At 35.6% G+C, this 14,440-nt stretch overlaps 1 pseudogene; it reads left to right on the top strand.

The window, feature by feature from the left end:
• Nucleotides 1-479: 479 nt before the first annotated feature.
• On the top strand, nt 480-13,057 carry LOC136040273 (histone H3-like; annotated as a pseudogene).
• Nucleotides 13,058-14,440: the final 1,383 nt, after the last annotated feature.

Here is a 14,440-nt window from a genome sequence, read left to right as displayed (position 1 = left end):
CGGAATGTGTAAAACTATGACACTAGAAAAATAGCTTCTTTTTTATAGATATGCAACTCTACAGTGACCATTTTGTTCTCAAAATTTGAAAACATTTCGATAGAATTATCAGAGCGTATAAAACTATGAATATATATGTATAGGTTCACTACGACACCTAATGACGGAATACAGGTTCTTTTAGTTCCCAGGGCCATCTTGGGATTAACAAACTGAAGGGACTTAAAAAAAGGATCACCGTGTGGGAAGCGCTTGAGCGTCTGTTTCGCTGCAGTAATATAGAAACCTAAACACCTAAACGCTTTGCAGAAAATTTTACTTTAGTTTGGTCTTTAGTATATCTATACGGAGCGCCAGCCACGCGACAGAGTCTCATTTTGACGGGAAGGACTTTAATAGTATAAATTGAGCGAGCTCTGAAGGAAATTTCTTAGTTTGACGAAAACTTTACAGCTGTTGACGACTCCACTGAATTTAATATGACAGGAAGAGGAAAAGGAGAAAAGGGGCTTGGAAAAGGAGGCGCAAAACGTCACCGCAAAGTTCTTCGTGACAATATCCAGGGTATCACAAAGCCAGCTATCACAAGAATGGCTCGCCGCGGTGGTGTAAAACGTATATCTGGCCTAATTTACAAGGAAACCAGAGGTGCTCTTAAAGTTTCTCTCGAAAATGTTATTCGTGATGCTGTCACCTACGCAGACCATGCCAAGAGAAAGACAGTAACTGCAATGAATGTAGTCTACGCTCTGAAGCGTCAAGGTCGTACATTGTATGGCTTTAGTGGTTAATGGTCCCCATGAACTGTCTCCCTAACCAACGGCCTTTTTAAAGGCCACAAAATCTTTTAGACACTTTCTAGCTCAGGTTTTTTAGCCTTTTCTTTTTTGTGCCTTTAAAATGTCGGTAAATATTTTTCTTTTTTCGTCTCAGGTATAATATCTGATTAGAAATATTCAAACAAATTGTCCATTGCTATTTTACTGTATTTAGCTTTTCCTTGCATATTTTTGAATAAAGTTGCGTATTTACATCATGGAATTATTCAAAGAAATAATTGTTGCTATTTAACTGCACAAGCCAGTTTCTTCATGTTTGAATGAAAATAGTAGGAACAGAGGAAAATGGATTCCTACTCTTTGCTAAATTTTAAATGATTAATTCTCCTATGCCGGAAGTGATTCTTCAGTCCATGGGGCATCGCCTTGATTGGTCAAATATACTGGGGGCTTATAATGTCACTTTTCACTTTTGTCACAAGTCACAATTTTTAACTTCTTTTATATCCAAATCGTTTTCATATATTTTCGGACTCCACTCCATTGGACAGTTCAAATAATTAGTCTTTCATTAGCATCTACACCACAATTCTGCTTGTTCCTTCATTAGCGCCGCACAAATAGCCGACTTAAATCAAAGACTTACTTTAAAATTAGTCTTTGATTTGTCCATGTCCAAATCCTCTTCATATGTTGTGAGACCCAACTCCATTGTATAGTTCAAATTGCATTGGTCTTTCAATCGTATCTATCGCAAAAGTATACTTGTTCCTTCAATAACGCCACCTAAGCAATTGTCTTAGATCAAAAACTAACTTTAAAATTAGTCTTTGATTTGTCTATGTTCAAAGTCCCTTCAAATGTTTTCGGCCTCAACTTCATTGTACAGTTCAACTACTTTTGTCTTTCAGTAGCATCAATAACACCAATGTACTTGCTCCTTAAAGAGCGCCGCGAAAACAACTGCCTTTAATTAAAGACTTCTAACGTATTCTATCTTTTATCTTCTAACGTATATTCAGGAAACCACTCTACCTGGGCGAACAATTTCTGCTCAGAGGCCTAGCGAGTTATTTCTAGGTAATCTGTGGTTCTTCTTTTTTGTTTTTGCAAAGGTTGTGATTCATGTGCTGTATTGTTAAATAAGAAAACAATACCAACAACAACAATCATTTTTAGAGTCAAAACTTTTTGTATCGTATATTCTAACGTAAATTCAGGGAACCGCTCTACCTGGGCGAACAATCTCTGCTCAGATGCCTATCGAGTCATTTCTAGGTAATCTGTGGTTCTTCTTTTTTGTTTTTGCAAAGATTTCGATTCATGTTTTGTATTGTTAAATAAGAAAAAATACCAACAATAACAGTCATTTTTAGAGGCTAAACTTTTTGTATCGTATATTCTAAGGTATATTCAGGGAACCGCTCTATTTAGGCGAACAATTTCTCCTCAGAGGCCTAGCGAGTCATTTCTAGGAAATCTGGGGCTCTTCTTTTTTTTTCAAAGATTACGATTCTTGTATTGTATTGTTAAATAAGAAAACAATACCAACAACAACAGTCATTTTTAAGAGTCTAAACTTTTTGTATCAAACCTTTTCTCTTTTGTAGAAGATTTGAAAAGGAAGCGAAACTATTTATATTTATGTTGTTTTACTGTAAAATAGTACTAGTATTTATTAGTCTAGTTGGAATGACACCTCAACTCTTACGATTTACACTTTCTTATTTTTAAACTGTTATTATTTTTGATTGATACAATCTTATTAGTTATGATTCATCAGCCTCGCTCAGACTAGTCGGGAATGGTACCTCAGCTCCCGCAATTTGAAGGCACCGCTCTAACCATTCGGTTATGGCGATATATTTGTTATCAATATGAGCACTTTAATATCAAGCTTGACCCTTACGAGCCAGCTGTCAAATCTCGTCTTTAATATGTGGTTGTTTTTTTAGACAGCAATAGCGCTAGAATGCAAAAGTAAATATTATACAACGTATTTTTGGGCTCAAACAACAGCTGAATTATACTTGAAAGGGAAAAGTAGAGAGTCAAAATTGGAAATTCATAGCATTGTAACTTTCTTAACAGAAAGTTTCGAGCACTTGCTTTGATAGCCCTGAAAAGGGCTGTTTGATGCTGCAGGGTAACTTAATGCACACATTACTTTTTTGATGGTAAATTAGGTACTGACTTTTTAAAAAGACAAGAATTATTTTGTAAGGTTTCGAGATGCAAAGGGAGAGGAGGGAGTGGAAATGAATTGTTTTTATTCGCTTTAATCACAGCCTATTTATAAAAATGGTGTTATAATATTTCTGAGATGCAGGGGGGGTTGGACGAAAAGCTGAAGCAAACTGCATTTTATTTGTTTCGATCCCAGGATATCTGAAAGTTTAATATTCCTTCTAGACAAAAAAGGAATTGTTTTAAACTAGAAAAATATTCCTTTCTACAGTATATTTTCGAGTTTTGCTTAAAAACGAACATTAGAAATCATAAATAAAATAAAAAAAACACAAAAGGTTAAAACACAAATGGCAGAAATTTTTTGCCAAAGTTAAAAACGCATAACGAATTGTTTCTTTATAATCACAAATAAACCCATTTTTATTTGTTTCGATCTCAGGCAATCTGAAAGTTTTAATATACGTTTTACTGATAAAGAAATTTTTTTAAACGGAAAAAATGTCCCTTTCTACAGTGTATTTTCAAGTTTTGCTTAAAAAAACAACATTATAAATCATAAATAAATAGATAAAAAAAAACGGCAACAAACTGTTACTATATAATCTTAAATAAACTCAATTTTATAGGTTTATGGTGTCTTGTATTTTAGAAGACCAAAAGCAGCGTTTGAACAAACTAATATTATGCACAAAAGAAAAGCACTGAAATGAATACCAGCTAAAAGTCGATTTGCTGTTATTTCCCGACCTCTAAATTAAAGACAGTCGGATGCCTTTTGTTGTACTCTGAAATGCGTGATTTTGGGCTTCATTCTCAAAGTCAGTTTACAAGGAAATTCATTTGCTAGCTAAAATTTTGCCAGCTTTTCATATTTGTTTATTAACTGCAAACAACTAATGCAATACTTTTGTCCAAATTGTAAGGTCTAGCTTCAATTTAGCAAAGAGTAGGAACCCATTTTCCTCCGTTCCTACTATCTTCATTCAAACATGAAAGAATGGGCTTGTGCAGTTAAATAGCAAAAATTATTTCTTTGAATAATTCCATGTTGTGAATACGCAACTTTATTCAAAAATATGCAAGGAAAAGCTAAATACAGTAAAATAGCAATGGAAAATTTGTTTGCATATTTCTAATCAGATATTATACCTGAGACGAAAAAAGAAAAGTATTTACCGACATTTTAAAGGCACAACAAAGAAAGGGCTCAAAAACCTGAGCTAGAAAGTGTCTAAAAGATTTGGTGGCCTTTAAAAAGGCCGTAGGGTAGGGGGAGAGATCAGGGGACTATTAACCACCAAAGCCATACATCATACGACCTTGAGGCTTCATAGTGTAGACTACATCCATTGCAGTTACTGTCTTTCTCTTAGCATGTTCTGTGTAGATGACAGCATCACGAATAACATTTTCGAGAAAAACTTTAAGAACACCTCTGGTTTCCTGGTAAATTAGGCCATATATACGTTTTACACCACCGCGGCGAGCCAGTCTTCTGATAGCTGGCTTTGTCACACCCTGGATATTGTCACGAACAACTTTGCGATGACGTTTTGTGCTCATCTTTTTTGTTTTTGCAAAGATTACGATTCATGTGTTGTATTGTTAAATAAGAAAAAAATACCAACAACAACAGTCATTTTTAGAGTCTAAACTTTTTGTATCGTAAATTCTAATGTATTTTCAGGGAACCGCTCTACCTGGGCGAACAATTTCTTCTCAGAGGCCTAGCGAGTCATTTCTAGGTAAGCTGTGGTTCTTCTTTTTTTTTGTTTTTGCAAAGATTGCAGTTCATGTGTTGTTTTGTTAAATAAGAAAAGAATACCAACAACAACAGTCATTTTTAGAGTCTAAACTTTTTGTTTCGTATATTCTAAGGTATATTTTATCAGTTTTCATTCAGAGTTCAAGGAGTTAACAACAAAACCAGATTTCATTTCTTTCGGATAACATCCGTGCTTATATTTAGACAAATTGTGTAACTAACTAGTTTAAATCAAGATTGAAATAACGTTTCTATCCCGCGTGGCTTTGAGACAATATTGTGATTTTTCGAATGGTGAAAAAAAAGTCTTATTGCTAATTAACGATACTGAATCAAATCAAGGAGTGATAAAGTTACATTTTGCACTTTGATAAGTTTATAAGGGTGTAAATGGCAGTCGAAACACGAGAGACCGAGAAAATGCAAAGTTCCCAGTTCTTGCAAGAAATTAATTTTAAACTGGATTTATTACCGATGCTTTCGCAGAAAGTTAACACGATTCCTGAACTTTCGGATAGCATTGATGCCATACAAGTACAGTTAAGTAACATTATTACGCAGTTATCTAACAATGCTAAGACAAATGATGAAATTAAAAAAGAGCTGGAAAGTGTGAAATCAAACCTAGCAGTCTCTTATGAACGAGCCAACAAGCTCGAAGCAGGGCAGAAAAGAACGAATTTAATCTTCTATAATTAAACCCCTCAACAACTCGGCGATTATACTCTGAAGCAAGAAATAACGGGGTTATTAAATCGTACTATGCCGTCTCTCAGAATAAATCGAAGTGATATACGTGACATTTTTAGACTGAAATCAGGGCCGATAGTAGTAAATCTAAACTCGGTTGAAATCAGAGAATATATTTTAAGAAACAGCTCCGTATTAAGAAGGTTTGGTTTATCGGTGGCTCCGGATTACACAGCTATACAAAGGGAGGCCCGTAAACATTTAAAGGAAATGTTGACTACTGCGCAAAATGATGGCCGTGATGCAAAATTACTAGGTGACAAACTATTCATCGAAGGCCGAATATTCAGGTATGATGGAAATTCAATAGTCGAGATTAAGCGTAATTTGAAGCCAGTACAAAATTCTGGTCCACCCTTTAGTACTAGGCTCCCAAATGATCCCAATAATATTCCGATGAGGCTAGTTAGTTATGCCAGTGATAGTGAGTTAGTTATGCCATCGACCAGCACTCCTCAGGCAGTATCGACAGCTAAGAGACCTGCTAGTGCTATTGTCAGCCCAAATGACTTGTCTCGATCAGGTGCGCGTAATTTAGCACCCAAAGGAAGCCATTCGGCAAGAAAGAAGTTTAATGAAAGACATCGTGGTAGTTTTTCACGTGGTTTATATGACAATAAGCACCGAAGTGAGTTAGCGGATATAAATAACCGCACTCGTGAGTATTATCAAGTTGCCTTTTCCCCGACTAAGACTAGTAACGAGCAATCTCAACCAAAGGCTAGTGATGTTAACGTGCTAACAGAAGGCGTAGAAACATAGGATATAGAGGGCCATATACTGAGTCTAGTGTCATGGAACATACAAGGATTACGTGATAAGTTGACCTATTTATATGACGATTTATTTTCGTTTGATGTGATTTCGCTTATCAAACAGTTCGTGGTAACGAACTGTAGTAAGGAGCGACCCAGCTCAATAGTAACCAAAACTCTAAAAAATTGAATTTTGATATCAATAGCTACATCAAAAGAATCGCATTTTAATGCTGATTTTAAATATATAAGTTTCATCAAATTTAGTCTTAGCCATCAAAAGTTACGAGCCTGAGAAAATTTGCTTTATTTAGGAAAATAGGGGGAAACACCCCCTAAAAGTCGTAGGATCTTGACAAAAATGAAACCATCAGATTCAGCGTATCAGAGAACCCTACTGTAGAAGTTTCAAGCTCCTATCTATAAAAATGTGGAATTTTGCATTTTTTGCCCGAAGACAAATCACGGGTGCGTGTTTATTTGTTTGTTTTTTTTTTTGTTTTTTTTTCCCAGGGGTCATCGTATCGACCAAGTGGTCCTAGAATGTCGCAAGAGGGCTCATTCTAACGGAAATGAAAAGTTCTAGTGCCCTTTTTAAGTGACCAAAAAAATTGGAGGGCATCTAGGCCCCCTCCCACGCTCATTTTTTTCCCAAAGTCAACAGATCAAAATTTTGAGATAGCCATTTTGTTTAGCATAGTCGAAAATCATTAAAACTATGTTTTTGGGGATGACTTACTCCCCCACAGTCCCTGGGGGAGGGGTTGCAAGTTACAAACTTCAACCAGTCTTTACATATAATAATGGTTATTGGAAAGTGTACAGACGTTTTCAGGGGGATTTTTTTGGTTTTGGGGGTAGGGTTGAGGGAGGGGGCTATGTGGGAGGATCTTTCCTTGGAGAAATATGCCATGGGGGAAAAAAATTCAATGAAAAGGGCGCAGGACGAATCTGGTCACGTTAGAAAAAAACGTCAAATTAAGAGCTTAATATACAATGCTGGGTGTTCGGAGCCTCTCTATTATGGAGTATAATTTGAAAATAACACAACTATACGAGCGATAAAACATATATACCACAACCATAACTACTGCTAAGAGATAACACAACTATAAAGCGAAAACAGGTGAAAACTAACGGGAAAATAAACGAACTAAGAGGTGGAAGGGGCCCAGAGAAAAACTATAATCCTTTTTCAATTTTGAGCCTAACTTCCGCAAAGGAGTAATAATGTCAGAAGCCCCGAAATACCGAATTATTTTCTTTTCAAACAGTTCGTGGTAAGGAACTGTAGTAAGGGGCGACCCGGCTCAATAGTAAACGAAACTCTAAAAAACAGAATTTTGATGCTAAAAGATACATCAAAAGATTCGAATTTTTACGCTGATTCTAAATATTAAGTTTCAATTAATTTAGTCTTTGTCATCAAAAGTTACGAGCCTGAGAAAATTTGCCCTATTTTGGAAAAAAGGGGGAGACATCCATTAAAAGTCATAGAATCTTAACGAAAAATCACACTATCGCATTCGGTATATCAGAGAACTCTATAGCAAAAATTTCAAGCTCCTATCTAAAAAATGTGGAATTTTGTATTTTTTGCCAGAAGACAAATCACGGGTGCGTGTTTATTTATTTGTTTGTTTTTTTTTTGTTTTTTCCCAGGGGTCATCTTATCGACCAAGTGGTCCTAGGATGTCGCGAGAGGGCTCATTCTAACGGAAAGGAAAAGTTCTAGTGCCCTTTTTAAGTGACCAAAAAATTGGAGGGCAAATAGGCCCCCTCCCATGCTAATTTTTTTCCAAAAGTCAACAGATTAAAATTTTAAGATAGCCATTTTGTTCAGCATAGTCGAAAACCATAATAACTATGTCTTTGGGAATGACTTACTCCCCCACAATCCCTGAGGGAGGGGCTGCAAGTTACAAACTTTGACCAGTGTTTACATATAGTAATGGTTATTGGGAAGTGTACAGACGTTTTCATGGGGATTTTTTGGTTTGGGGGTGGGGTTGATGGGAGAGGGCTTTGTGGGAGGATCTTTCCTTTGAGGAATATGTCACGGGGGAAGAAAAATTCAATGAAAAGGGCGCAGGATTTTCTAGCATTACTATAAAAAAACAGTGAAAAAATAAACATGAAAACGTTTTTTCAAATGAAAGTAAGGAATAGCATTGAAATTTAAAACGAACAGAGATTATTACGCATATGAGGGGTTCTAAAAATACTTTAGAATAAAGAGCGAGGTATTTAGGAGGAGATAGATACCTCGCTCTTGATGCTAAAATATTTTTAGTGATTTCAACTATTTATTCTACGGCCTTTTTGATTCAGGGGTCATTCTTAAAGAATTGGGACAAAACTTACGATTTAGTGTAAAGAGCGAGGTATTAACGAGGGTACAAACCCCCTCGTACACATAATAAAAATATAAGAATATAAAAGTTTGTTACGTAAGTTAATTCTTAAGTTACGTATATTTTTTACTAATAAAAACGTTCGTTGAATATTAAAAGTTCTAGTAGCCTTTTTAAGTAACCGAAAAATTAGAGGGCAGCTAGGCCTCCTTCCCCACCCCTTATTTCTCAAAATCGTCTGATCAAAACTAAGAGAAAGCCATTTAGCCAAAAAAAAAAAATATACTAATTTCATTTCAATAATTTATGTGCGGAGAGCCAAAATCAAACATGCATTAATTCAAAAACGTTCAGAAATTAAATAAAAAAAAACTAGTTTTTTTAACTGAAAGTAAGGAGTGACATTAAAACTTAAAACGAACAGAAATTACTCCGTATATGAAATGGGTTGTCCCCTCCGCAGTCCCACGCTCTTTACGCTAAAGTTTTTCATTGTTTTAAAAAGTAGAATTGTGGCAAAGAGTCAAACTTTAGCGTAAAGAGCGTGGGACTGCGGAGGGGACAACCTATTTCATATACGGAGTAATTTCTGTTCGTTTTAAGTTTTAATGTCGCTCCTTACTTTCAGTTAAAAAAACTAGTTTTTTTTTATGTAATTGAAACATGGAACGATTGTTCTCCTATATCACCTCTCCCCGGGTATTTCGTTGAACAAACCGGACGTAATATAGCAAGAAATAATAGGCATTATGGTGGCATTTTGGTTTTGGTTAAAGCATCTTGCTTTGGCTGTCTATTTATTTGAAACGTAGGAAGAAATTAATTTTGTGTAGTGTATATACCTCCACAGAATAGTTCGTACAATCGAGAAAATACTTGGGAAATTTTAGGAGAAGAATTTTCGTTAATACAAGAAAGTTATAAAGATCTGGATTATGTGTTAATGGGGGATTTCAATGCTTATACCGGCCTGGAGGCTAAGATCCCAGATGTGTTGATCCCAGATTTACGTGATTTTGTTCCAATTTGTTGTAGAATACCACGAAGCAACAAGGATGAAAAAAGGAAAATAAATGTATGGGGAAGAAAGCTCCTGGTGTTTTTGGGGAACACGGTCTGATGATTGCGAATGGTAGGTTTGGGAATGATAAGGGCAGGGACGAGTTCACTTGCCTTTCGGGTCCAACTCTAAGTGTTGTAGATTATATGCTAATTAATACACAATTTGTACCTGAATGAATAAATATGGGAGTATTAGATTTAGTTGGATCTGATCATAGAGCTATTATGCTTGAGGTGAAGATTGGGCAGTTTGTGAACCACTGTTCACGAGTAAGAAATTTCTATAATGCAGATTATAGAAAAATAGGTTTAGAAAAACGAATTAGAAATGATTTAACAGATAAAGATATTGAGGCATTTAGAAGGGAGCTCTTGGGCTCGCATGTAAAAAATAAGTTGAAAGCGTTAGAAGACAATGAAAAAGATGCACATAGTGTAATTATGCTGTTGAATGAAATAATGGGCAGTTGTGCAGAATCATATTGCCTGACTAAAAAATTAAAAAAGAATGAGGGATATTTTGACTTGGATTGCAAGTTAATGAAAGAAGAAGCAAAATATTTATTAAATCGTCTGAATGAATTTGATAGCGCGGAAGATCAAAGTCTAAAATTTGCTAAATATAAAGATAAAAGAAGAGATTATAAAAGTTTAATAAAAAGAAAAAAAGAGTGCGAGAATAAGAAGAAACTGGATATTGCTGATGATTTTAGAAATAAAGATTTTAAAAAGTTTTGGGGCTATAAAAAAATGATAGTGGAAGGAGAAACGTTAATACCCAGGTTGTTCCGGAAGCTGAAAAAATATTGAATACTGAGAAAAATATTCCTTTCCACAGTTTATTTTCGAGTTTTGCTTACAAACAAACATTAGAAATCATAAATAAAATAAAAAAAAACGCAAAAGGTTACAACACAAATGGCAAACAATTTTTTGCCAAAGTTAAAAACGCATAACCAATTGTTGCTATATAATCACAAATAAACCCACTTTTATTTGTTTCGATCTCAGGCTATCTGAAAGTTCTAATATACGTTCCACTGATAAAGGAATTTTTTTAAACGGAAAAAATGTCCCTTTGTACAGTATATTTTCAATTTTTGCGTAAAAAAACATATTATAAATCATAAATAAATAAGTTTTAAAAAACGGCAACAAATTGTTACTATATAATCACAAATAAACTCAATTTTATAGGTTTATGGCGTCTTGTATTTTAAAAGACCAAAAGCAGCGTTGGAACAAATAATATGCTCAATGCTTAGCATTGAAATGCACAAAAGAGAAGCATTGAAATGAATACCAGCTAAAAGTCGAATTGCTGTTATTTCCCGACCTCTAAATTAAAGACAGTCAGATGAGTTTTGTTGTAGTTTGAAACTCGTGATTTTGGGCTTCATTCTCAGAGTCAGTTTACAAGGAAATTCATTTGCTAGCTAAAATTTTGCCAGCTTTTCATACTTGTTTATTAACTGCAAATAACTAATGCAATACTTTTGTCCAAATTGTAAGGTCTAGTGAGCAAAGAGTAGGAACCCATTTTCCTCCGTTCCTACTCTCTTCATTCAAACCTGAAAGAATGGGCTTGTGCAGTTAAATAGCAACAATTATTACTTTGAACAATTCCCTGGTGTGAATACGCAACTTTATTCAAAAATATGCAAGGAAAAGCTAAATACAGTAAAACAACAATGGACAATTTGTTTGAATATTTCTAATCAGATATTATACCTGAAACGTAAAAAGAAAAGTATTTGCCGACATTTTAAAGGCACAACAAAGAAAAGGTTCAAAAACCTAGGCTAGAAAGTGTCAAAAAGGTTTGGTGGCCTTTAAAAAGGCCGTTGGGTAGGAAGACAGTTCAGGGGACCATTAACCACCAAAGTCATACAATGTATAACCTTGAAGCTTCAGAGCGTAGACTACATCCATTGCAGTTAATGTCTTTCTCTTGGCATGTTCTGTGTAGGTGACAGCATCACGAATAAGATTTTTGAGAAAAACTTTAAGAACACCCCTGGTTTCTTCGTAAATTAGGCCAGATGTACGTTTTACACCACCGCGGCGAGCCAGTCTTCTGATAGTTGGCTTTGTGATACCCTGGATATTTTCACGACTACTACAGACTTGATGTGGAGAAAAATTCTCGAAATGAGAAACTTTACCGACGAAAGAATTTTCCAGATTTGGCAGAACTTGCCAAGAGGATGCTCTCCCTACCTCATTCGAACGCAGGCTCGGAAAGAATTTTTTTCTTGGGTTAGTGATGTCAAGACAAAAAAAGCGGAATAGGTTGAAGAAAGAATGATTGAAAGAAATAAGAAAGAAAGAAAGAATATTGAAGCCGTGCTTGTCACAAAGTCGTGACTAAGAACAAAAGATACAGTTTGCTACAAATATGTTCCTACAGACAATCAGATCAAGCTCCATAATACCGAGAACCTCTACGTAGCCATCCCACCCCCTGGTCAAGAAGTCAAATCCGAAAGCGAAGATGAAGAAGGTCATTGAATATGAACCGCGTTTTTTCCTTCTATTTTTAGTGTATCTGAAGTAAAATTTAGATGATGATGTAAGACACTATGGTTTTTAAATGTCGTCATCTGCTTCCACAAGTAAGACGACCTGAAAAAAGACGAAAAACATAAACCAAATTGGGCCAAGGTACGGAGATCAGCACCGCCGGTGTGGATTGTAAAGTCTAATGCCATATTCTTTACTTTACGTTACAGAACCTTTATTAAGATAAGACAGAATTCGACTTGTCTTAACTGATCAACTTTTTCATGAAACCTGAGAAAATATAGAAGCGTAGCATAAATCTGTCCAAAAAAGCATAATTTTGGGCTCAGGAAAGCATAATCCTCTCCGTCTAATCTGGCAACACTGATTCTTTTAAAGAGAGGCAAACTATCAACATGGCTAGGACAAAACAAACTGCAAGAAAATCAACAGGCGGAAAGGCACCTAGAAATTAGCTTGTGACCAAGGCAGCACGTAAGTCAGCTCCTGCTACCGGAGGGGTGTAAAAACCACACAGATACAGGCCCGAAACCGTAGCCCTGAGAGAAATTCTTCGCTATCAAAAGACTAACGAACTCCTAATAAGGAAACTGCCCCTTCAGAGACTTGTGCGAGAGATCGCCCAGGATTTCAAAATTGACTTGAGGTTCCAGAATTTGGCTGTGATGGCCTTACAAGAAGCCAGCGAGGCGTATTTAGTTGGACTTCTTGAGGATACCAACTTGTGTGCAATTCACGCCAAAAGGGTGACCATCATGGTGGAAGATATTCAACTTGCATTTCGTATCCTTGGCAAGAAGTTCCCTAGCTCACCGCAGTTGCATCTTAACCAACGGCCCTTTTAAGGGCCACTAGATGGATTAAACAAACAGGCGAAATTACGTTAAACAGCGTAATATTCGGTGAAAAAAAGGTATGACTCAAGGTGGCATAATTATTTCAAAATTAAATTATAGGATTTTGAGCGGCATTAAACAAGATCCAACCTATCTAATGAACAGTGAAGGACACCAAAAGCCAATTTAGGCCAGTCTAATAAATCTAAAAATACCCCCCGAAAAATGAACAGACTCATTTTTATGCAATCCTAATAAGGGGGTTAATGCCAGATTTGCCTCTCACTCAATCGGAACATCTCTCTTGGCTTTTTCTACAATTGGCCATGGCTTGATGCCCACAACTATTCGATTTAAATTCAAAATCAACGGACATAAAAAACAAAACAAAAAAAAAACTTCGGGCAAAGTAACCAAAAAAAGGTCGAAATTATTTCAGGTATACGCCAAGTTATTGTAAAAATAACTCATTAATTCAGCGTGACATTCAACAAGATCCAAAACATGTAATGAAAAGGAAACACGCAAAAAGCCAATTTAGGTCAGCCTAATAAATTCAAAAACACTCAAAAAATGAACGGCTCCCAATGGGGCCCACAGACCTTTAAAATTGCTTTCAATGGAATGTCATAAAAAGTCGAGGCCCCCTTTTCTATTCTCTTTAACTATTCGGCGATAGATATTATTTTCTATACAACGAGCAAATTGAGACCTGCCTTCTAAAGAGAGAGAGAGAAAGATGGGTTTATTAACATAAATAACAAAACAAAACAAACAAATGGTCCGAAGCAAAGCTTGTTTGGGCTTACAACCCCAATACATATACAAATAAGAACAATACAAAAAAGAAGAAAAAAATAAAAAAGAAAAGAAAAGGAAAAGAAAAAAGAAAAGAAAAGAAGAAAAAAAATCAATTACCCCGCATTTCAATCGAAACGGAATTACACTTCAAAACAGACAAAACAAAAAGAAACTAAAACCACTTAACCAGTATCGCCAAAATCAAATCAACATCTTGGCTCCACTTGAGGTCCACTCAACTATCAAAACCATAAATATTAAGGCAAAATAGCTTTAATTCCCGCCGAAATTCAAGAAAACTATCCATATTTCTCAAAGTCGTAGGTAAACAATTCCAAGCATGGGGTCATAGATGCCGAATAGAAAATTGAGATCTACGAGTAATAGCAAGCGGACGACGAATTATATCAGACTGTCTCGTAGAATGTGTATGAATATCACTTCCTAATTCAAACATACTTTTAAAACATATTGGTAAACAATTTTGAAAATATTTATATGTAAACAGGCTTCGATAAAAAATAATAAGTCCTGCTAAAGGCAAGATTTTGCATTCTATATACCTCTTTTGTACCGAGTCTTTAAAACCTAAACCACATAACACTCGAAGTGCTTTATTCTGCAA

Source organism: Artemia franciscana, chromosome 20, assembly GCF_032884065.1.
Source record: "Artemia franciscana chromosome 20, ASM3288406v1, whole genome shotgun sequence".
NCBI lineage: Eukaryota > Metazoa > Arthropoda > Branchiopoda > Anostraca > Artemiidae > Artemia > Artemia franciscana.
Note: the sequence above shows the minus strand (reverse complement) of the source record. Positions and strands in the feature narration are given on the sequence as shown.